Source organism: Crocodylus siamensis, chromosome 10, assembly GCF_052110815.1.
Source record: "Crocodylus siamensis isolate JL-2025a chromosome 10, ASM5211081v1, whole genome shotgun sequence".
In the NCBI taxonomy this organism is placed as follows: Eukaryota; Metazoa; Chordata; order Crocodylia; family Crocodylidae; genus Crocodylus; species Crocodylus siamensis.
The window spans coordinates 57,463,101-57,485,775 of NC_143404.1; the positions used below are offsets into that span (position 1 = coordinate 57,463,101).

A 22,675-nucleotide genomic window follows, 5' to 3' on the forward strand; every position below is an offset into this window, starting at 1 on the left:
CTCGCTCTAATCTTTCCCTCTAGTTCATTAAATCAGCTGAAGGGGAAGCATGAGCTGCTGAGTTACAAGACAAAGAACAAAAGTCCTGGGGGAATCACGCCAACATAGTCATCTCCATACACAGAAAGGTCCCTTCTGCTTTTTTTTTCCCTTTGAAATTTCAAATTCCAGTTTGTGGACAAAGTCCTGCCTATCTGAGAATATAGATCTCCGACCACTGACCAAACTCCATTCCAAGCAACTCCCTAGCTATGCTTTCTCCCTAGCTCAGTCTCCTCCATTTACTCCCTGGATTTGCTGAGATGACACCGAAGTGCTTTCACCACCGCTGCTGCTCACGCCCAAAGTGGATTTTTGCATTTTCTGTCTTAATCTAACAGCTTCCTTTCCAGGTCAGGGATGGGGAAGAAGATTCTGATCGTCTGTAATAAACCAGGTAGGATCCTTATCACCTGCATTTCCTGTGTGTAGCCCTTGTGGTCTGAAAACAAGAAAGGGAAACAAGGGCTTCCATTGTGCTTATACTAGCGATTTTAGGTCATCACTTTAATTAAGAAAAACAAGGACAATTTTATAGGGCACAAAAAGCAATTTGGGAGAATTAGCTCTTGGAAGAAGAGACACTCTGTATGGTTAACTGATAACTCCAACTAGCCTCTTCACTCTCATCCTTCCTGATTCCCCCGATTAAGCTGAACATGCTTGCATGCTAATCATTTCTTGGCCTGTTTATTTTGCATTAAAAAATTAACAGAGAATAGTTTACTGCATGACTTGCTCACACAAACCCTGCAAACTATCAGGCTTGAAACCCTTATGCAAGACTTGGGTGTCCAGCTTTGAATCTGGGCATCTAGAGAGATTTTCTTTTTTTTTAAAGAATGTTTTTTTGCTAAAGTCAATATAAATTCTGCCCCCCTCCCCCACCTTCTGTCCTGAGTATATTTGCTTTGTGGCTGTTTCCAAATGGGAAAGATAAAGCCAAGGGCTGATGTTCTGTCAGACTTTTTGTAAACAGGGATATTTAGGCCACATTGTCAAATCCCACTTGCCTTTTGCCTGCATTTGTCCCATAAACAATTACAGAGCAGTCTTCCACGTGTTAATAAGCAGCTCCAAGGAATTTGGCTGGAGACAGTGAGAGCTGGACAGGGGTTCAGTTCTCTCCACCTGAAACCAGCACCAGGTTAAAATGGTGGGTTTGGTTCCTCGGTTCTTGTTTGACGGACACCAGGTGAGGAACTGCTCGAGGAATATCTCCAGGGAATACTCTCGGTGGGTGGGTAAAGCCTCCTGGCTGCTGTAGGGTTCAGTAGATGAGACTGCAATGTGATTGTGATAACTGCAGCACAGGGATGCATTTTTATGCATGCAATTGCATGTGTGCAGCTGGGAAGATATGGGACAAAATCATGCACTAAAATCACAGGGTGAGTCACTGGCAGAAGTGGGGAGAACACCCGTGAGTTCCATGTTGTTACCATTACTCAAACTCCTTCGATTTGCCCCAAACTTGCAGTGTCCATTTCAGATTTCATTTTAATCTGGGAAAATGTGCCCATTTTTGCTCCCCAAAGCGCCCTATTTTGTGGATGTGCCGATTAGAAAAAACATTTTGTTTTCCAGAGAAAAGTAGTCTGTTTTGGAGAAGAACAAAGGTGCACTGCATGTGGCTGAGAAATGAACTGTTTATGGGTTGATGTATATTTTCAGCAGGTTTTCTGTTTGAAAATGATAGTTTCAGCCCATTCAGGAAAAAAGCAAAACCTGAAGGACAACAAAAGTTTGGTAATGAAATCATGAAAGTTCAGGCCCACAGTTTCCAAAACAAAATCCCCACATCCACAATATCCACATCCTCTCCTCTTCTCCTCACCCCTACCAGGCCCACCTGCACAGCTCTGGTTTGAGGAATTTTATTTACTGGGGCAGTAACACCCTGTATCTCAGCAGTAAATGTATGGGGCTAAGGGTCTCTTGCTGGGAGACTAATACAATCCCTTCTCACTTGGAATCCATAACAGAAAAATCCTTAACCAATATATAGGTTGCCAGATACAGTGAGCACCCTGCCACTAGCACCTGCAGGCTGTTTGCTGTTCATTTAGACTAAGTACAGACAGTCAAAAAGTCTGAGCCTGAATTGATTCAAATTTTTCAGGTTAGTCTAACCTGCATAGATTGAACCAATCTGCAAGTGAATAGACATTCACTTTTGATTCAGTAAATGCAGGCACATGCCTGCAGTGGCTCAGACCCGAAAGGGCGGGGGGGGCGGCTACAGTGAGCCCTCCCTCCCCTTCCGCAGTGATTGAGGCAAGCTGAGCTGAGAGGGGTGTGTAGCCAGGCCCTGGTAGGCCTGAGTATGACTGGGGAGAGGTTTAAATCCTACCCTGGCTTGCAGGGACGCCAGCCCAGGTATGCCTAGAGGGGGAAGGGGGAAGCAGCCCTTGGCAGACTTTTCAGGGCGGGGTGGGGCATATGCAGACTCCAAGCTGGCTGGCAGCAAAGGGTCAAGCAGTGAAAGTAGGGGCATGGCCAGACCCCCCACCAGCCCTGTGGCAGGGGAGGAGGAAAGGGAGGGCCCTGCCTGCTGCAGCAACTCCCTTACAGCCTTGCTTCGGTGTGGGGAGCCAGGAGTCCCCCCGTCCCAGCGCTCTGCCCCTCCAGCCCTGAGCCCCACGGCAGCGCCGCCCAGAACTCCCTCCCTCAGCCCCACAGCAGGGAAGGAGAAGGGGGAGAGCCCTCCATGACAGCCCAGCCTGGCCTGGGCACAGGGAGCCTGGAGCAATCTGGGCATGCAGCTCCCACGGCCCCAGCCCGAGCCCCACCTCCAGCTGAGAAGGACCCTGCTTCCGTGGCCAGGCTTGGCCCAGCTCTGCCATCAGCCCACCTCGCCTGGGGCTTGGGCTGAGCTGGGTGGGCCCGATGGTGCTGCTGAGGGCAGGCGCAGAGGGGCCAGGCCTTTCTAAGCTGGCTGCAGCTCGGCCTGAGGCCGTGGGAGCTGCGCACCCAGATTTCTTCTGGATCCCTGTGCTCAGGCCGGGTCGGGCTTCCAGGGAATCGCTGTGGGGGTCAGGGCTCTCCCTTTCCTCTTCCTCTCCTGCCATGGAGCAGGGGGTGGTATGGAGAAGGGGCTTTGTGCAGTGCTGCCTCAGCAGCTCCCTAACAACCCGGCCTGGCCTGGGTGCAGGGAGGTGGGAGCAAACTGGGCGCACAGCTCCCGCGGCCCCAGCCTGAGCTGCAGCTGGCTGGGAAGGGACCTTGCCCCCACGGCCTGGCCCAGCCCCGCCATCCACTTGCCTTGCCCAGGGCTGGGGCTGCGGGGCTGAACCAGGGCAAGTGGCAGCAGTGGCAGGGCTGGGAGAAGTGGCTATGGGGGGTAATCGATGGCAGCGCTAGGGGGGGCTTGGGGAGCTATGGCCACCCCAAAATTTGCCTTAGCTCCATAGCCACCCCTCCCAGCCCCATGGTTGCTGCTGCCCACCCTGTGCAGGCTGTGGCAGCGCTGCCCACCCTGCTTCCGCCCATAGTGCAGCTCCCTCTGAGCCCCCTCGCTGAGAAAAGGATTGTGGTCCCCAGGCACATGAGGCTGCGGCCCCTGTCAGGATCCCTGTCAGGCATGGCCAGATGCTGGCCTGGCATGGCCCTCTGAGGTGAAAGGGTCAGGGAGGGGATCTTCTCCCCCCTCCTTTCCTTCTCCCCTCAGGGGACCCCAGCCAGGGTCTGCCTGGTCAGAGCACAGTAGCCCCTGTCAGGGGGTCAAGCGACAGAGGCTGCAGCCGGGGTCAGCAGACCCTGGATGGGGTCCCCTGGTAGGGGAAGGCAGGGAGCATTGGCACGTGCACCCCCTGAGATTGGCCATGCACCCCTGGAAGCACCAGTCACAAAACCAGAAGTACTGGCGGAAGTGCACTGCCAGTTTTGCTGCTGGTGGTTCCAGGCTTGGCGATCAGCCACTGGAGGACCCCTGCTGGTGATCTGGTGCCCCCCCAGACTCAGGAGGCACCAGTCACCCATGGGAGGGAGGGGGAATAAACCCCCTTCCTGCCCCCTTCACCTCAGAGGGCCAGGCCTAGCTGGCATCTGGCCATGCCCCCACCCCTGCTCTGGCTGGAGAGCAGAGTGGTGGGGCCAGCCCTGCCCTCTGGAGCAGACAGCCCAGCCCAGCAGAGCATGCTGGGATGCTGGGAGACTCTGATTTAACTTGAACCAGGAAGGGGTCTGGGACAGAAGTTTCATAAACCGATTTGACCCAAATCAGTTAAGTTTGACACTACATTCAACTACAAGTTTATCTTAAACCATACTACAGGTTTATTTTAAACCAGTTTTGACCATTTTTAAACTAGTTTATGCACACTGAACTTCTGTTCTGAGTTTAAACCAGCTTCTGATCACTTAAACTGGTTTATGTGTAACTTCTATCCCTAGCCTTAGGCTTCATTTACTTGTGCTTGGTGTTCATTATATACAAATGAAAATGCTCCCCTGGTAGCTCCACCCAGCACAGCGATAGGAAGAACCGCTGCTGTGAGAGGAGGAGAATGGCCAAAATCAACAAAGGTTACACAGAAATTTTTTTTGTTGTGAAGTAGGAATGGGTTAGCATGGTGGGCTTGCTGGCTAAGGGATGAGTCACTGTTGGTGCCACTGGCACTAGCCACTGCCAGCACTGGGTAAGGAATTACAGGGGCCAAAAATACAGACTGAAATAAATGCTCCTAATGGGCTGAAACAGGGGTGCTCAACCTTCACCCATAGGCAAATGAGACCTGTGTAGTTGTGGCATCCAGACCACTGGGTACCATGGGTTGGGAAGTTGGGTGGCAGGAGAGCAGTGGCAATTAATGTGGCCACTCTTCCCTACTTCCAAATTCCCAAACCCTAAGCCCTGTGAACAGGCCATGCCCTCTTCTCTCTGTGTAGCTGGACTGGGACTGAGCCATGCCCCCTCCCCCAGTGCAGCTGGATCAGGGGCAGGCCACGCTCCATTTCCCCAAGGTGCCCCCTACAAGTGCCTGGATAGGACTCCAGGTGCCAGCTTGGGACCACCAGCCAGATTCAGCCCATGGACAGATGGGGCACTGTCCATCTGGCCTGCTGGGAAAAAATGTTGAGCACCACTGGGCTAGAATATGGGGTTGAATGAGGGGATTGAGCACTGTGTCCTGATGAGAATCTCAGTCCTAGCAGGGATAAGAAAAGAGGAGAGAAAATGACTCACATTCTGCAAAGGACAAAAAAGCACCTTCCTGACACACAAACCTTCCAACTGGATGGCCAGTATAAGAGAGGCTGTGGCAGAACAAATCTGGTCAAGTGTTCAGCCTTGCACTTGAAGGCATTTCAGATCAGACCCAGCAGATGGAGTTCCTTCATTAGGAACTCTATCTTGCTGGAAGCAGGAGTAGAAATCTATGCATTTACACAATCAGGACAAAAAATGAGGCCTTGGCAGTTCGTAGGCAGTAGCAACTCTACCAGCTGAACTAAGCAATAATCCTATTAATAATAATAATAATAAAGTAGTGGGTTCAATTCCCTGCTCTGCCACTGGTTCCTTAGGCAACCCTGGGCAAGTCACTTAATCATGCCATATCTCAGTCTCCATCTGTAAAATGGGAATAATAGTATGTCATTGAAATCTGTGAGGCACTTGGAGATGGGGAACCATTTCTTCCTCTTTCATATGACTTATGTAGATACAGAACAGCAACTATCAATTTACATTTAAATTGGCTCCTACCCTGGGGGTCTTTAAGGGGAGGCTTGATGCCTACCTAGCTGGGATCATTTGAGCCCAGTTTTTTTCTCCTGCCCTGGCAGGGGGTTGGACTTGAAGATCTACAAGGTTCCTTCCGACCCGACTTCTATGAATCTATGATTTAGGTGGTTGAGCCAGACAACTGTCAGGATCTGCAGGGTGTATCACTGTGATACCTTCTTCGTATTTGTGGATTGGGCATTGAGTTGTTATATGTTCCGTAGTATGTTCTGGGTGACCCCAGTTGTACTCTGCAGCGTTTTTAATTTTCCAGTTGCGCATCAAGTATCTGCATCTCCTACGGTTTGTACAGATATGATTTAGAGTTGTCCATGAGCATTGCTGGAGATAGGAGAGATCTATCACAAGATGTTTATTTGGGACTTCCTGTGAACTCCATTTGGTTTTTCAAGCTTTGTCAGGGTTGATGTTACATTGTTGAAGGTTAAGCGCATAGATCCAGGTGACTTGCATGACTTCAGGCAATGGTGAGGGGCACTGTTGAGGTCCTGGTGGGTGGAGAGATTGTTTTTCTTAATTCGCTGGACTTTCTGTAGTTGCTGCCTTGTGACAGATGGGTGGTGGAGTGATGCAACAGCATGGGCAGCCAAGGTGTTGGGGCCAGTTTGAGGGTTCCAGTAATGCGCTGCACTGCAGAGTTCATTTGGATGTCAGCAAGTCGAGTGTGACTGCTTCTGGTCTATACCAGTGTACAGTTCTCGGCTATGAAGTATGCAAAGGCCAGCGTTGATGATCCTGTAATACTGATGCTGATGCTCCCCAGTTGGGGAACCACTGAGAAGGGTAATTAGACCCAACACATTCTACCATATGAGTCCATGGGGCCAGATCCACAAATCTGTAGTGTGAATCTACACACTTCTCTGCTTCTGTAACACCCAGCCCTCAGGTAGGTCACTGGCAGTGGGGATCAAACCCAGGATCTCAAGGCATAAGCATGTACTACCTGTGCTAGAAGGCATGTCTGTTTTCTACTGGTGCTTTCACTGCACTCAGTGTTGTGATAGCTGAGCATCTTCCATTCCATCTCCCAAGTCAAAGAAATGTGCCCTGCCCTTAGCAAAGTTTGCGGTGCCCCTTCCTGGGGCAGTTCATTCTACCATCTTCCACCAGCCCCCAGCCAAGCTTTGTCTTCCACACAGAGCAGATCTACTTATTCTTTAGAAAGTTCCCTTGTGCAAGAGACGCAAAGTTGTAGACTACATTCTTCATCTCCAGAGCATTAAATAATCCTCTTCCCAGGCCACTGAGTATGTTCATAGTAAGGACACAGTCCCCAATTCAGTATTCAGTAGGAAGATGGATAGGAGCAGAGAACAGGGTTGATGTGTTTGAGGTAGCCTGGGTAGCTGAGGAGACATGCTACAGCCTTTGTTCACCAGGAGAGCAACAAGCTCATCACTTGCTATTTATGACTGTTCTCTTGCTACAGGGGGATGAGCCACCAGACTGACTAGCTGTGGGTTATCCTAGCAGCACAAAACTGAGTAGCACTTCAGCTCTAAATCTGCATGTATCTTTCCAGCTATTTCCAACAGACCTAACGTTAGGTTATTTGCTGGGCAAAACTCGTAGTATCTGTTTGACAGCAAAAATCTCTGAGGATTCCTTGTGTAGTCCTAGGCTTTCCAAGGCCAGATATGGAAATGGGCAAATTCAGGGACTCTAGGGCAAGAAAGAATCTACTGTGATTGAGGCCAAGGAAGTTGTGAACTGAAAACAGTAGAGACATTTGGGTATTAGTATTAAGACTGGAGAGGCATTGTGTAGGTAGAATCATAAGGAAAAGGAAAACTTCAGCTGGCCTGTAAAGGAGGTCCAAACTATGAGTTAAAATTCAGGATACGGGGATGATTCTGATTTCTGGAATTAGACAAAAACAGACAAGTTCCCTGGGACCTCCCTACACAGGCAGAGGTAGTGACTAATCAAATTGTCTTTTCTGCCCATAACATTCCTGATTTCTTGATTAAGGAAAGTGGAACTTTTAGTTCCTCTTCGAATATTCAGTCCAGATCTCAAAGAATAACATTATTATTTATCCCCTTTGGTTCCTCCAATAGCACTCTGGGCTATTGGCCTCTTCAGCCATAAAAGAATTAAAATATATTATGACCATAAACCACATAATTCAGGCGATTAAACATTTCAAACAAACATATCATGATTCGCCAAAGCCATGAACCTTTCTAAATCAATCATCAACTGATAAAGAATGCAATGATTAACTGGAAATAACTTCCAGTACAAATGCCCCCAAATCACTTTTCAGCAAGTCATGCCAGCAGAGGGTGAGTCCACCCCGGGGGGACAACTGATGGGGCATGGAAGCCAGGACATGTGGTAAAAGGTGGAAAACCAGAAAATGATAATTTGTTTTTGCTCCATTATTGGAATCAAATTGAAGCCTTGTAGGGATCTTCCTCCATTGAATATCCAGTCCTCCAGTAGTTGCAGCACTCCTCTGGGAAGTAGAAGACCCAGGTTCAAGACTGCCTGATTTGGGTCACCCACATCCCCGGGGAAGCCAATAACAGATTTAAGATACATCTATACAGTATCTTCCTCTGCCCTCCAGCAGCACCCCCAAGCATGCCTTTGAAACTAGAAGCAATTAGCATTGCTAATCAGCACGGGGGCAGGCTTACTGGCACTATCATGCTGTAGTGCTAATTAGCTTCCTTATAGCTCCATGTGAAATGGCTACCCTGCTTCTGGGTTAGAAGGCAGTGTGGCGTGTTTGATGGCACTGGTCCTTACCATTTTGATGTGGCCTCAGTGTCTCAATCCCTGGTGAAGCTGTTCCCCTTTATATAAATTCAGTGGGCCAGAGGACTAAAGAAACTCAGTCAGGATTCTGGTAGTTAGGGCATTTGCCTAGGATTGGAAACCTGAGCCACTTGCTTGACAAAAGCTTTGCTGAAATCCCTACATTTCTGCAAAAATAAATCAGTTTTGATGAACTGTTTTTTTTCTGGTGGTTTTGTCAACAAATTCGCAGCCCGCTGTAGTCAGAAAAAGAAACAAGTTGGGAATAGTTTTCATCAAGACCATCTCCCTCCAGAATCTGTTTCTCTTTTGTTTGACCGACATGGATTTTGGCACGGGTTAAAGGGGTTAGGCAGCTCAGCACGCTGGAGCCTGTTAACTAAAGCGCAAGCACAGAAGTGAACAGGAGCTGCAGTGCAAGGATTACCTTAGGTGGCCCTGACCTGAAAGACTATTTCCACAGGCACACAGGGTGTTCAGGATCCACTGCCCCTTCCGTTCCCTTGTGATTGCCAGCAAGGGACTCGGTTAATGCCAGTTATCACGGTCAATACCAGGAGGCTGACTGAGGCCTCCCGACTCATGCCCCAAAAGGCACCGAGAGCTGTCGGGAGGCAACAGCTATAGAACAGAGCTGCGCTATTTCTAACCAAAGAATGTGCACGGCACGCCACCCTCCTCCTCCTCAGCTTCATTTTGAAGTCTAGAAAATGTCAGAATGAAGTTCTGTGCTACTGAAGTCAGCATAATACACAAGGTTGGCCAAGTATTAGCCAAACAGTTCACCCCCACAATGCAAAATGCATCTCAAAGTAACCAGGAATCATTTGTAGCAGTGAGGTGGGGATCAGTATTGTGCATATGACTCCTTCCAGAGCCCAAGTCTTACATGTATTTTTCAGTCACAAAATGCAGGGCTGGTCCTGACCATTAGCAGTGTGGACTTCAGGGACATAGAAAATTCAATGTTGGTTCCAGGGAGCACATTCCTGACTGGGATAACCAGTTCCAGGCAGCTGTCCCAGGGACCGCAGGGGAAGAGAGCATGCCATACTGGATGCTGGCAGTGCTGACCACCCAGAAACCACTGGCGACAAAATATGAGGGACAGACAAGAGGAAGGCAAACAAACATGTCTGCCCAGCCCTGAAGGATTCCTCAGTGCATTGAAGTGACTGTCCGCACATTTCCCAGTGTCCCTGTCCTGGGGGGGACGATTTCAAAGCAGCCCTGTCTGGGTGCAGCGGGGGAGAGAGCAGGTGGTAGAAGAATGCTAATTCATCCGCACGGATTTTTGTATTTGTGAAAATACCCTTTTTCTTTCCCCAGAAGAATGATTCCAAAGTTAAAGACCTAGCACTGGTACCTGGTGTTTCCTGAAGCAAGGCATAGCTGCCGCCATTCATTTTCCAGATGATCAGCTGGTCCCCAGGAAGGAATTAGAGTTGTCTCACCCTCAGACAGGGACTTCCATCCATTGGGCACCACCAGGGTTGTGAGCACAGAGCCATGTTCAGTGCGAGTCCCCCAGGGCTATCCAGAGTGTGGGCTGCAGGGATAAGCTAATCCCTTAATGCTGGTCACAATGAGATTTGATTGGAAGCAGGCGCTCATGCAGCAGAGTTGCAGGTTTAAAAGGGTTCTGACCAATACTTGAAGAGGAATTATAAGGTAGCCCCAGAATTGCACCCCGTTGTCACACCCCTGGGGCTGCGCTGCATTTTCTGGGCCACCTTTTCAAGTTGTCCTCCCCTGACCTGGCACCTGCCTTTCCATACTCCAAAGGGCTGCCTTTGGAGGTGCAAAATTCATGAGCAGATTCGAAGGCTACTCTTGAAAACATGCCCTGGTGTGTTTAACAAAGGGACTCAATTTAGCTCCCCCTCTGTGACGTCAGAGAGGAACTTGAACATTTTAAAATGTTTCTGTATAACTATCCATAATACAACATCCTGGTACAACAACCTTTGTCTAACCTCTGTGGCATTCCTCAGAGACGCCGACTTACACGGTCTCCATTAGAAAACACAGGGCAGTGAGGTAATACCCCAGTGTTTCCAGAAGCCGAGCGCTCTAGGAAGGCTCAGTATTATTGTCATTATGGGGGTAACTCCATTACAGCATGCTTGATATTTGGCTTCACATCTTCCTGGGTATGCTGGGGAATAAACCCACCTCTGGGACCTTAACTGATTTACACAGTCCTGGTGTGGTTGTAACTGCAATGCCCTCTGTATGGAGCTCCTGCTTTGGCTGCTGCCAGTGCAGAGGGTGGCTGGCTGCCCACCTGCTCAGTGTAGTTCTCCTGAAGGAGAATACTTCACCTCTTCTCCAAAGTCTGCACTGGGGGCACCTATACACATGCTCCAGAGTGGGGCGTGGGGCACTTTAATTAGAGTCTCTCTCAGAGCTGCTCTAATTAAAGTGCCCACAGCATCATGTGTATTCAGTGCCCTGTGCTTCAAAATGGCAGTGGGGTGCTTTAACTAAAGCTTGTTTGACTTTTAGTTAAAGTGCCCCTGCTGCTATTTTGAAACATGGGGATACTAAATACATGTGATGCGGAGGCGGCTGGAGCATGCTAATTAGCATGCTCCAGCAGATTCACAGCAGACTCTATTGACTGAGTCTGCTCCGATGCATGCTAATTAGCACATGTTGGAGCAGAGGTCCATCATGTGTATAAGTGCCCTGGTTTCCTCTTACCCCCTTCCAAGTGCCAGATGAGGTGCTGATGATGACTTATAAAGCCATATATTCCCAAGCAGCCTACTGTCTTCCTGCACTAATGCCATGAGTGAAATAATTTGTGGCACCTTGGCTAGCTCTGAGTATCCAGGGGGAAACACCTAGAATCATAGAAAACTAGGGTTGGAAGGGATCTCAGGAGGTCATCTGGTCCAACCCCCTGCTCAAAGCAGGACCATCTCCAACTAGATCATTCCAGCCACAGAGCTTGGTTGGGCCGGGTCTTAAAAACCTCCAAGGATGGAGATTCCCCCCCATCTCTAGGTAACCCATTCCAGTGCTTCACCCTGGTAGAATGGCGATGCCTTAACAGGAAGTGACTGCTTAGCAATCTGAAGGTGCCTGATTTACCCAGGCTGTTGCCTGAAGAGGGTGAGGGTGTGGGGTGGCCTTCTCATGGACTGCAAATCTATTGGGGCTGAAATTCCTCAGCAAGTTTAGTATATTGATTCAATCAATTCCCCCACCCCTTTGCCCAACACACTCCAGGGAGCCCCTTGGAGATGACGGTGTCTCTCCTCCCTCACCCCTTCCTCACAACACACATTATCAGGGCTTTGGGCCGGCATGGGCTAGGGACAGAAGTTACACATAAACCAGTTTAAGTGATCAGAAACTGGTTTAAACCTGTAACAGAACATAAGTTCAAAATGGCTGAAACCGGTTTGAGATAAACCTGGTTGAATGTATCAGGCTTAACTGATTGAGCTCAAACTGGTTTATGCAACTTCTGTCCCAGATGCTTTCCTGGTTTAAGGTAAACCGGAGTCCTCCAGCATCCCAGCATGCCCTCTGGGCTGGGCTGTGCTCTTAGCTCCAGCAGAGCAGGGCTGGCCCCATTTCTCTACTCTCTAGCCGAAGCAGGGTCAAACAGGGTTGGGGGCATAGCCAGATGCTGCCCCCGCTAAGGCAAAGGGGGTAGGGAAGAGGTTTATTTCCCCCCTCCCTTGTCCCACCAGCACAGACCTACCAGACATTTCTCCACTTGCTGCTCCAGCAGTAGGGACATGGCCAGCCCCAGCAGTAGCCTCAAGTGAACTGACCAGGGAGGAGGGTTCATTTCCCCCTCCCTGTCCCACTGGCATGGACCTGAGCCAGGGTCCACCTGGTGTTCCCCCCTCACTGCTGCAGCAGTAGGGGCAGACACTGGCTGGCATGCCCCCCTGAGGCAAAGGGGGGCAGAGAGCAGGTTTATTCCCTCCTCTGTCAGCAGGGGACTGAGGTTTGCCAGCCCCAACCGCCACCACGGATCACTCCCTGTCCCCTCTGCTTCACAGGGCCATGCCCCCGCCACTGCAGCAGCGAGGGGGGAGTGCCAGGCAGACCCCAGCTCAGATCCGTGCCAGTGGGATAAGGTGGCCAGTTCACTTGAGGCTACTGGTGGGGGTGGTCATGCCCCCACAGCACAGCTTCCTTGCAGCCAAGGGTGTGCTGTAGCACCCTCCGGCTTCTGGCCTGTGCAACTGCAGGCATGTGCCTGCATTCCCTTAATGTCTGTTCACTTGCAAGTTTGTTCAATCTGGGCAGATTAGACTAACCTGCAAAGATTTAATCAACTCAGGCTCTGGCGTTTTGAATGTCTGTCCCTAGCCCCTAGGCTGCTCTTCACACCAGGGCTCTTGGCTGTGCAGCATGCAGGCAGTATGAGCACATTAGTCCCCAGTAGCAAAGAATGGGATTGTCTGCCTAGCAAAGCACAGGAAAACCCAGCACAGGCTATTATAAATGCTAATATCCTTGATTGCTGATAGATGTGAAAAAAAAACCCAGCACTTTCCTGAAAGAGCAAAAGCATTCATTTCACCCAGCTCCCCACTGTCTTGGGCACTTCAGTGGAGCTTTTTGGCACTTTTATGTAAAGGTGATTCAATCAGCTATTGCATAAAAGTGCCAAAAAGCCTCACTGAAGCACGCAATCTATACAGGTGTTGGGTAAGCTGGCTCAGACTAATGCAATGCCTTTTCTGGGTATGTGCTGCACTCGGTGCAGGGGCGGCACCAAGCTTAAAGTGCTGCATGTGGTTTTTTTTCACATCTGTAAACAGCCCTTATGTCCAACATTGCTGTTTCTAGAGCACAGCCCTTTGCTGGAATATAGCCAGTTTTCCCCAAGGCTTTTCAACAACCCCTTGCAGTCTTGTACATGCCTCAGAGAAGAGCCCTGCTCCCTCACACAGAGCAAATGTGGGAGGGTTATGGAAGAGAGACAGCGGTTACTCTCCTGGTGAGTGACACATTGTACTAGTCTTGGTACACAGTGATAACATTCCCTTTCCCAAAGGTCTGACATATAGAGAGAGAATTATGATATGGAGGAGGAAGGCTATGTCAGGTGACTGCCATAGGTGCTAATTTGCCTGGGGACAGGTTTAAATAAAGTGTTTATAACATGTATAACCTGGGTTGGATCCCCAGGCTCTCACAGCTGCGGGGGAAACAAAGGTGGCTGTGAGAGCAAGCTAGAAGATGCATTAGGCTTCTCTAATGTATATGAGCTGGACTAGTGCCCAGGACCACTAGGACCCCTGGAGCACAGCCTCTCAGCTTCGCTGTCCTCCGTGTCCCAGAGCACAGCCTCTGCCAAGATGCACAGGGCTGTACAGGGGGAGGGAGCCTGGGGATCCAGCTTCTGGCCTTGTATTTGGAACGCCCTCATCTTGGTTAGACAAAAGGGCTCTTCAGGGCAGGGTCCCTGTTTTTTTTTCCACCTGCCCCAGCAACATCTAGCAGGGCTTTGGGGACAAAGAATGAGGAATTCAAAGAGTAACCACAGCCACCTCGGCCCTATGCTCAGTTCCAGAGCTGTTCTCCTGCTCGTCAGGCCCAGAAACCCATCCTTCATCCAGCATACTCTGTAATGACACACAGTCTTGGGGATGAATCTTGCTGCTTCCCTGTCCTGGTGGGGAATGTGCATGCAGCTGCATTTCAGCATGGCAAGGAGGGAGGGGCCCAGCTATGAACTCAATTTAACCCCGTGAAACCTCCTTCACCCTTTGGTTCCTGCCCTGATATTTAGTGCCTTTAATAGAGAAACACACCTAGATCAACAGAGAACTCTCCCAGACAGGGTCAAACCCTGCACACGCCCGGAACCACTCCCATACGCACAGTAAAGAGCAGGCAGCTATGAGTTATGGGGCTGTATCTGCCCCCCAGAGGCTACAGGGATAGAGGGAATGCTCTGCAACCTCCATCCCGGGAAGAAAGAGCCAGTGGGTGAGGCAGTGTCTTCAGTGACTTAGACCTGATCTGGCTGGTGCCATTACCTCTCCCCCTGCATTAACGACTTCTGCCTCTGTCTTCATCCCACACTTTGCTGTCACCGTGATGCCATGTCCACCACCTTGCTATCTGCTCACCAGGTATAGCTTCAACAGCTCCCTGATCCCTAGTTCCTACGTTTGGTGAAGGGACTGTTCATGCCTTAGACATGGCCTTCCTTTCCAGTGCATCAAGCAGCTCGGCTTTCCCAGAACCCAGTGCCCTGCTGGTGGGTTTGCTCTTCTCCTCTGTCAGCACTGGGAGCCTATTGCCAAGTGGGGGATTTTACTCCAGGTGACTTAGGGATTATTAATTGAAGCTTGCACAGTGTGCGTGGACATGACATGGGGGCTGCTGGTAATGAGCACTAGTAAACAGAACTCCATGAGCAATGTGCTGCCCGTGACAGCAAACAAGGCTGATTATCAGGGCACAACGGGAAATGTGGGACAAACATCCTCTTACAAACCTTTTAAGAGCGCATGGCTGAGAGGTAGCAGGCTGCAGATATGAGAGCAACAGTAAAAGGCAATTTGGAGGTAGCTGCCTGGGCTCCTTCCTGGACTCCATTAGATGAGCCTAGGCCTTGAGTCATAAACGTGGTGCAGTGGATGTCGTTTATGTGTCAGCAAACACTCTGAGTGGGCTCGACTATTGATTCTGACCATATAAAAGGGTGTTGTGCCACTTGTACAGGTTTGTGGAGGTTTTACAGCTCTTGTTCTGAGAAGGGCCCGTGTGTTTGGTTTTGCCTTCTTCCTCCAGGCCTTCTATTGACATTGGCTCTGCTAGGTAGTGTGTAGGTCCCTGGCAAGAAGCTGAATGCAGCTCCCTCCACGCCTCCCGTTTCCCTGGAGGTTATCAGCTATAAAATCACCGACACACCCGTGGCCAGATGTAGGAGGGTTTCCTGTGTGGGAGGCAGGTGAAAGGTACCAGTCACCTCTATGCTTGCTGTGTGGAGATGCCTGGTACTGCGCTAATAGGAGCTGGGGCTGCCAAACAGGAGGGGCTGGATTTTCAGCAGGCCAGTGTATTTCAGACCTCATGGGCCAAGCCCTGCATGGCTAGGGACCATCCTACTCTGGGCAGACCCAAAAGATTGAGCTGAATGAGAATGGGGAGAGCTTTTCCATAATGACAATGATATAAGCAATTCCCTCAGTTTTCCATGCACAGCTCTCAGCAGCTTTGCAGATAAGGAAACAGAAGCAAAGAAAGGGGAAGTGACTTGCCTAAGGCCACCCTGAGAGTCAGTAGCAGAGCACATGTCTACACGAGATGCCTTAATGTGCAGTGGACTGTTCTACTGTACATTAGTGTGTCACGCCAATGTTACAGCATCTGGCAGAGGGGCAGAAAGGGAGCTTATCCCGCCACTCGCTCCACGCAGGGAGTGATCCGCAGTGGTGGCAGCGGTCAGGGCTGGTAGACCTCGGCTGCAGTCCCCCAGTGGCAGAGCAGGGAATGTGTTAATGCACAGTAGAATTAATCTACCGTGCATTAAGCATCACAAAAAACAATGTTTGCCTTTGCTACTGTGCATGGATGTAGCTACTGCACCTTTATGTAGTAGCTCGTATTATAGATACTAAACTTAATGCACAGTAGCAAAGGTAAATTAATGAACATGTAGACATGCCCAACGTCGGCAAAACACTATGTGTCTACTGAAACTACCTCTGTCCGCTGTGTCCATGGGCTGGGGTGGAATGACCTTAGCTGCTTGGCTGGCACGAAGGCACAAGCATCCATGTTATGGCCTTGAGGGTTAGAGGAAAGGGCAGGGGAGTGAGCGTTCTGTAGGTTCGGCACCAAGGGTTGCCCGAATCTGGAATGGGCTTCCAAGAGAGGCGGTGCTCTCCCCTACCTTGGGGGTCTCTAAGAGAAGGCTAGACAAGCACTTAGCTGAAGTGGTCTGACCCCAGCGCTCTTTCCTGCCCAGGCAGGGGGTCGGACTCGATGACCTACTAAGGTCCTTTCCGACCCTAACATCTGTGAATCTGTGAGTCTGTGTTTGCAGGATCTGGGGTGTTCAGCTCTTTTATAAGGAAGACAGAAAAGAGCTGGCAGCTGTTATTAAAAAAGACTCTTTTTTCTTGTCTTTGGCCCATGATGGGGAGCTGCCTATGTGTGTTTGCATGCCTAATTAACAGAGGCCTCTTGGAAGGCTGTATATCCCTGTGGACATTTAGCTGGTTCCTGGTGCTCATGTCCGTTTGTGTGATCACTTCATGCAAATGCTCACACAGCTCAGGGGCTGTACAGACACTCTGGGTAAGCAAGTGGACATGCATGGCTGCCAGTGTTTGGTCCTGGATCACTCAGTCTGTTTTCCTTGCTGGCAGGGACTCACCTCTTGTCCCTTTGCACTGCTGTAGTCACTAGATTATCAAGTGCTGTTAAGCGTAAGTCCTTCCTGTACCATTTGTTTCTGTATTAATGGATTAGTCTGAAGCAGGCACTATGGCCTTATTTACAACTGCTGCAGGAAAACACTGGTTGCCCAATGCTCAAGTGAGGGAAGAGAAGGCCATCTTTAATCCCTGTCACTTAAGTGGCACTGGGAGAAGTCACTGTTCGGTTCCCCAGAAGGAGTCAGTCCTGCTCGGAAGAGGAGGCTGAACACAAGATGGACTGTCTCAGAACGGTGCCTATTTGTCTTTCCCTTCGGGATTGTTTTGTTTGCTAAATACCATATTTACTTGAGGTTTTTTTCCCCAATCAGCACGGGATAAAAAGCCTCTCATCTTACATTTACATACAAGGAAACCTTAGTAAATACAGAGGTTTTAGTCCTGTTATAAGGAAACTAGAAAAAAATTGTCTATCATTAAATGATTTTCTATCACAAAACTGTTGCCAAAAGTAACATGTGCTTAGTAACGGAAACCAACGATACAGCCAACACGCAGCATGATACAAAACACATGGCCCATACTGGCCAAACATGCTGACAGGAACTTTTTGGGGGGGCCCTTAAAAAAAAAAATGGGCAGGTAACTCCTGCCCAGAGACCTGGCATTAGGCCTGGAGGTACTACAGTACCAGACTAGTACCAGAAGGGCCAAGGCAAGTCCCAACACCTTTCCCTTGGTGCCAAAAATGCTTGATCTTTGCCAAAAAAAATTATTAAAAATATATTTCTCTCTATATAGTTATATATATATATATATATCCTTTATCATCAACTTTTCATCAGAAACTTAAACCTCATAAAGAAACCCCACACACCCATTACAATAAATGCACCCAGTCCCTTGTGCCTCTAGCCAAAAGACCAAAATGTTAGTGTAACCCATCTGAATGAAATATATACAGTAAAAGCTCTGTTATCCAGCATCCCCCAGGAATGGGCGATGCTGGATAACAAAATATGCCTGTTAATTGTGCAGCACTGGCCACCGCTTTTCACGCCACTTCCAGGGCGTCCCTCCGCCCCTCCTGTGGCAGGACAAGGAGGCAGGTCCTGCACAGCCCCAGACAGCCTGCTATGCCCCCAGGCCATGGGGGCTTGGCAGCACAGGCTGCTTTGCCCCAAGCAATGGGGGCTCAGAGGAACCAGAAGTGCACTTCCAGTTTCACTTTATCTTACAAGCCAAGGTAGTGGAACATACCTGCTTATAAAACATTGTATAACCAAACTTTTACTATAGTAGTGCTCGTTGACTGCAATCCCCTTCAGTGCTGATGCTTTTACAAGTCATGGTAAGCCACTACACTGAACACCTTTCCACTTCTTCACTCCCATAGCTGACCTGTACCTTTCTTTCCCATTCCTAAGGAATCCTGTTTCTTCACCAGCCTTAAATGTCTGGCAAACATCACCAAGTGGGGCCCCAAACAGTTCACCCAGAATCTCTCTCTTAGCCTAGCACATACGATTAGTGTGGCCCAACCCTCCATGAGGTGACCTGACCAGGTTACCCTGCACCTTATCTGTATATAAATTATTGGAGGATCCCAGGACTTGTGACAAGAACACCCAGGCCATTACTGGGGGGCTAATTAACACGTGGACCCTTTGCGGGGGGTGTCTGTAATACACACACACATACTGAGCAGTCCTGAGCTGTAGGGTCACCATGGTGTGAAATGCTGTTGACTCTGCTGGGGCCCAGCCCAATACAGTAAATTATGATCCTTTTGTCTTTGGACTAATATCATGTAGGTTTCTGGCCATTTGGCTCAGATCAAGTGGACCGCCTGACCCCTCCCTCAGCGCCTGATGGACTCTGAGAGCTATTCTCAACCATGGGCTACTCCATTCCACCTGGAAAGGACCCCCGCAATAGGACTCCACGGACTGACTGACTCTTTCACTCAACTCACCCCCTCCTCCATTGTGGACCTTTGTACGGGTTTGTTTGTATCTGCTTTTCCCTCTCAGTGTCATGACCCCCTCCTTCCCCTTCCCCACCTTCCCTCCCACCCTTGGGCCTAGATGGCTAACGATGTATTTATGTAACCTAGTTGCATTCCCCCCCTCACCCTCATCCCTCTTATGTTAGTCCCCCACTTGAGCACTCCATATTTCCCTTATGGCCTTGTCATTTTTGTTCTAAGATTCTTAACATTTTCTGTTCTTATCTCAGCCTTTTGGCTCAGATCAAGTGTCTGGTCTGTCACCTGAACCAAGATGGATTTAAATGGTATTGTGTAATGGAGTGTGTACTCCTGTCCAATTCACTGCACACAGGATGTCCTACAAGTCTTATAATTAGCTTCCTACTGGCCAGCATCCAGTGGGAGGATCTTGGCTACACACCTACGTTATGGAAATCAGGGACTCCTTCCTAGCTTGTACCTGTGGACTTTGGTTAAGGGCAAGTGAGACTTGGAGGCATCTGAACCCCAAGCCTCCAGGCTTGGGCCTGCACATAGGATCCCCGCCAATGGATTTGGGAGTATCTGAAGTCCCAGGCTGCAAATGGAAGATATTTGCTGGCTGTAGCGTCACATATGGTGTTTGAACAATTGAGTGTTGCTCAGTTGAGAGGATTTGGAACTGATTTGGCTATTTTGACCTGGAATATGAAAAATGTTTAAAAAAATTAAAAAATCAAGTGTAGGGAGTATAAGAAGTCCCGTACTAAGGAGTCTGGGATGGAGGATGTTTGCTTGTAGTATCTGGGGGCATCCGGATCCTGAGACCTCTGGGCTTGGGCCTGTGCATAGGATGCCAATGGATCTGGGAGTATCTGAAGTCCCAGGGTGAGAGTCTGGGATGGAGGATGCTTGCCAGTAGTAGCGCCATACATGGTGTTTAGAATGATTGAGTTCTCTCTGCTCAATCAATATGGTTTTTGGAACCATATTTGGAATATGATTTAGAACTGTTTGATATGATTTGGAACTGATTTGGCTGATTTGACATGGAACATGAAATATATTAATAAAAAAAAAGTAAAAGTATTCTTTAAAAGCATGTTTATGAAGTACCTGTGTTAGAACTTGCAGCAGTTTCATAAAAAGGCAAAATGCATTAATTCTGGATGAATTATGTCTTTGAGTATCTGTAGAAATTTTATGCAAGTTACTACAGGTATGTTTATTTCATGGTCAGTGTTTTCAGATTTGTTCCTCATGTTCATGTGCTCAGGGGGAATGGAGTTTGACAGTACGAAGTGGGAGAAAGGACTGCCAGGAGAAGTTGTGAGGCTGCGCAGAGGGTAAAGGGTAAGAGAACCATCTGACCCCACCCCCAGATTTATTTTCCCTGCTGTAGCAGTAGGAGGGGGAAAAATTCACAGCAAACCTCCAATAATTAGAGTCTATACCTGGAAAAGTATAACATTTATAAATTTTGCGTATATAGAAACTAATTATTTGGGGGTTGTCTTATATTCAGGATCATCTTATATTTGAGTAAATATGGGAATTGAGCTCTCTAGAACAGTGTGACTCTGTGTCTACCTCTACTGGCTATACCTGAATTAGAGGTTTACAAATCAAGCAGTTGAACCTCATGGGTTCAAACCTAAAGAACTTGGGTTCATTCCCAGCAGATGACCCAACAAACCATGTCCCTCCATAAGGGCTAGGACTAAACCAGTAACCCTGAGCACAGTCATTTCTCTTAAATTTGGGGAACAATTAGTATTGTCTTAAATCTATTGCTGCTTCAGATTGTTTGCTGAATATTTTCCGTGACTGATTCTGCAGCTTTTACATAAGCAGTTCCTACTGAAACTGAATCTGAGCAGGTTTGAAAGGGCATGTAGCTAACAGGATGTTGTTTCTGTACACTGAATGGGTGAGAATAACTCCTTGAATCAGATTTTTGGTCCAGCTGAAAGCTTGAAATTTGCCTGTCTTGCATATTCTGCAACATTTGCTGTTTCCTGCCAAGAAACTTGTTTGCTAGAATATCTGAGGAAAGAGAATACAAAAGGGAGCCTGAATACAAATATTCCCTGGTGTTTTTTGCAGCATTTGCCCAGGTCTGACTGTGACCTCAGAGGATGGAGAGAGGCACTTTCAGACATGGCAGCCACGGTACCCAGAGCACCACCAGCAAGACAGCGTAAAAGAGCAAAGCACCAGTCTGCACAAGGAGTTCCAGTTGGTGAGCTTATTTAGAGACCTGAGACCACTTCTGGATGCCAGCAAAGGAGACCGAAGTCCTCTGCTTGGTCAAAAACAGATGCTGCTGTTGCACTGCTATATAAGCTTCCCTGTACCGCCCTGCTCCCACCTGTGAACTAGTGGAACCAGGACAGAAGATTTGGGTGCCTCTGTTTACTCCCTGGCTGTATAGCACAGCGGCTGTCAGGAAGTATGCCAGAGTGCTACCAGTGTCAACCTCAGTGGCATTTTTGGTGTGTTCTCAGACACTCGCCCACTACAGGCAGGGCTTGTGTTCCCAGCTGAATCCGTTTCAGTCACAACAGCTTTGACTGGATGCAAAGAGTGATACTAGTGATCCAGCCTCTGAACCTCCCAGATTTCTTATAACAGAAGGGTAACCAGTGCTTACTGGGTATGGCTTTCTTCCCTCCCTCTACTGGCTGGACACATTGAGGTTGCAGGAATCTTCCGTGATGGTTTCCTGTAGGCTGGAGTTGGGTGGAGACTGAAGACTCATTGTGCAAAGGCTAAGGGAAATGGAACAGGCTCTGTACACTTGGTTCAGGTTCAGCCCATCACTGGTAGTGATGGTCGGAGCCCCAGAGAAGAGAAGGTGGCTACCGCCATGTTGACTAGCACTGCTCTGAGCAAGTCATCTGACACAGGCTCCCCTGTGTAGCTCACACAATTTAAGTTTAATTAGTGTCATCGGTGGTGGGAGACAAGGTTCTTTGAGTAGGTGTGATATCTTTTATTACATCAACTAAGCTATCTCCTTAGTCTAACACAGCTACAACCAATAACCCTAAATCAGTGGTGGGAAACGTTACAAGAATGTGTCTAGTTTGCGTGAGGCACTACAGTGTAAGCATGGGAGCTGGGTAGTCACCAAGAAAGTGTGCCGGTGTCAAGATGCTGAAATATTTCCAATACAAATCTCCACCTCCTGTCTGTTGTGCCTGGTAATATCCTTTGTCCTAAAGATGGGGAGCTTATCAGTGGGGCTTCTCTTAGAACTTGTAAACCTGAACTGAGGAGTCATCCTGCTTATCATCATCAAAAGCAACAACAACAATGTAAAGAGCTATTTACCTAGGGCTTTCCAAAAGCATAACTACATTTTTCTATCAGCTTTGTGTTATTGCTTTTAAATGGTAAAATAATTATCTTCCTACAGAGAAGAGGCCCATACCCTACTTACAGACCTTAAACTTGGCCTGACCTGGGGCTTTTAATACTGCACAGGCCTTATGGTGGCTCAGAATACAAGGGCAAATTTCACAGACCAAGAATGACATTTTTTTTCTCACCCCCTTATAAAAATGCTGTGTGCTGTGGCTTAGAACACGGGGGTCTCACCATTAGAGGGTGCATGAGGTTGGGTCATTGCTATAAAATGGCATACACCGCACCTTTCATTTCAATATCTCAAACCACCTTACAAAGATTGGTCAATTAATTATCCCCATATCCCTCAACGAGAGGTAGAAAGCACCCCTGATTCCATCCTCCTGGCAGTTTGTTGCAGAGTAGGGA

The 22,675-nt window shown here is 48.6% G+C and overlaps 1 long non-coding RNA gene across 2 annotated transcripts; it reads left to right on the forward strand.

The window, feature by feature from the left end:
* The first annotated feature begins 247 nt into the window (after positions 1–247).
* On the forward strand, positions 248–22,090 carry LOC149856639 (uncharacterized). 2 transcript variants are annotated; one of them, XR_016444490.1, is made up of 4 exons: positions 248–436; positions 18,741–18,924; positions 20,136–20,248; positions 21,002–22,090. It is a non-coding gene; the product is annotated as an uncharacterized LOC149856639 (long non-coding RNA). The 2 variants fall into 2 exon arrangements; XR_016444489.1 differs by having other exon boundaries at positions 20,172–20,248.
* Positions 22,091–22,675: the final 585 nt, after the last annotated feature.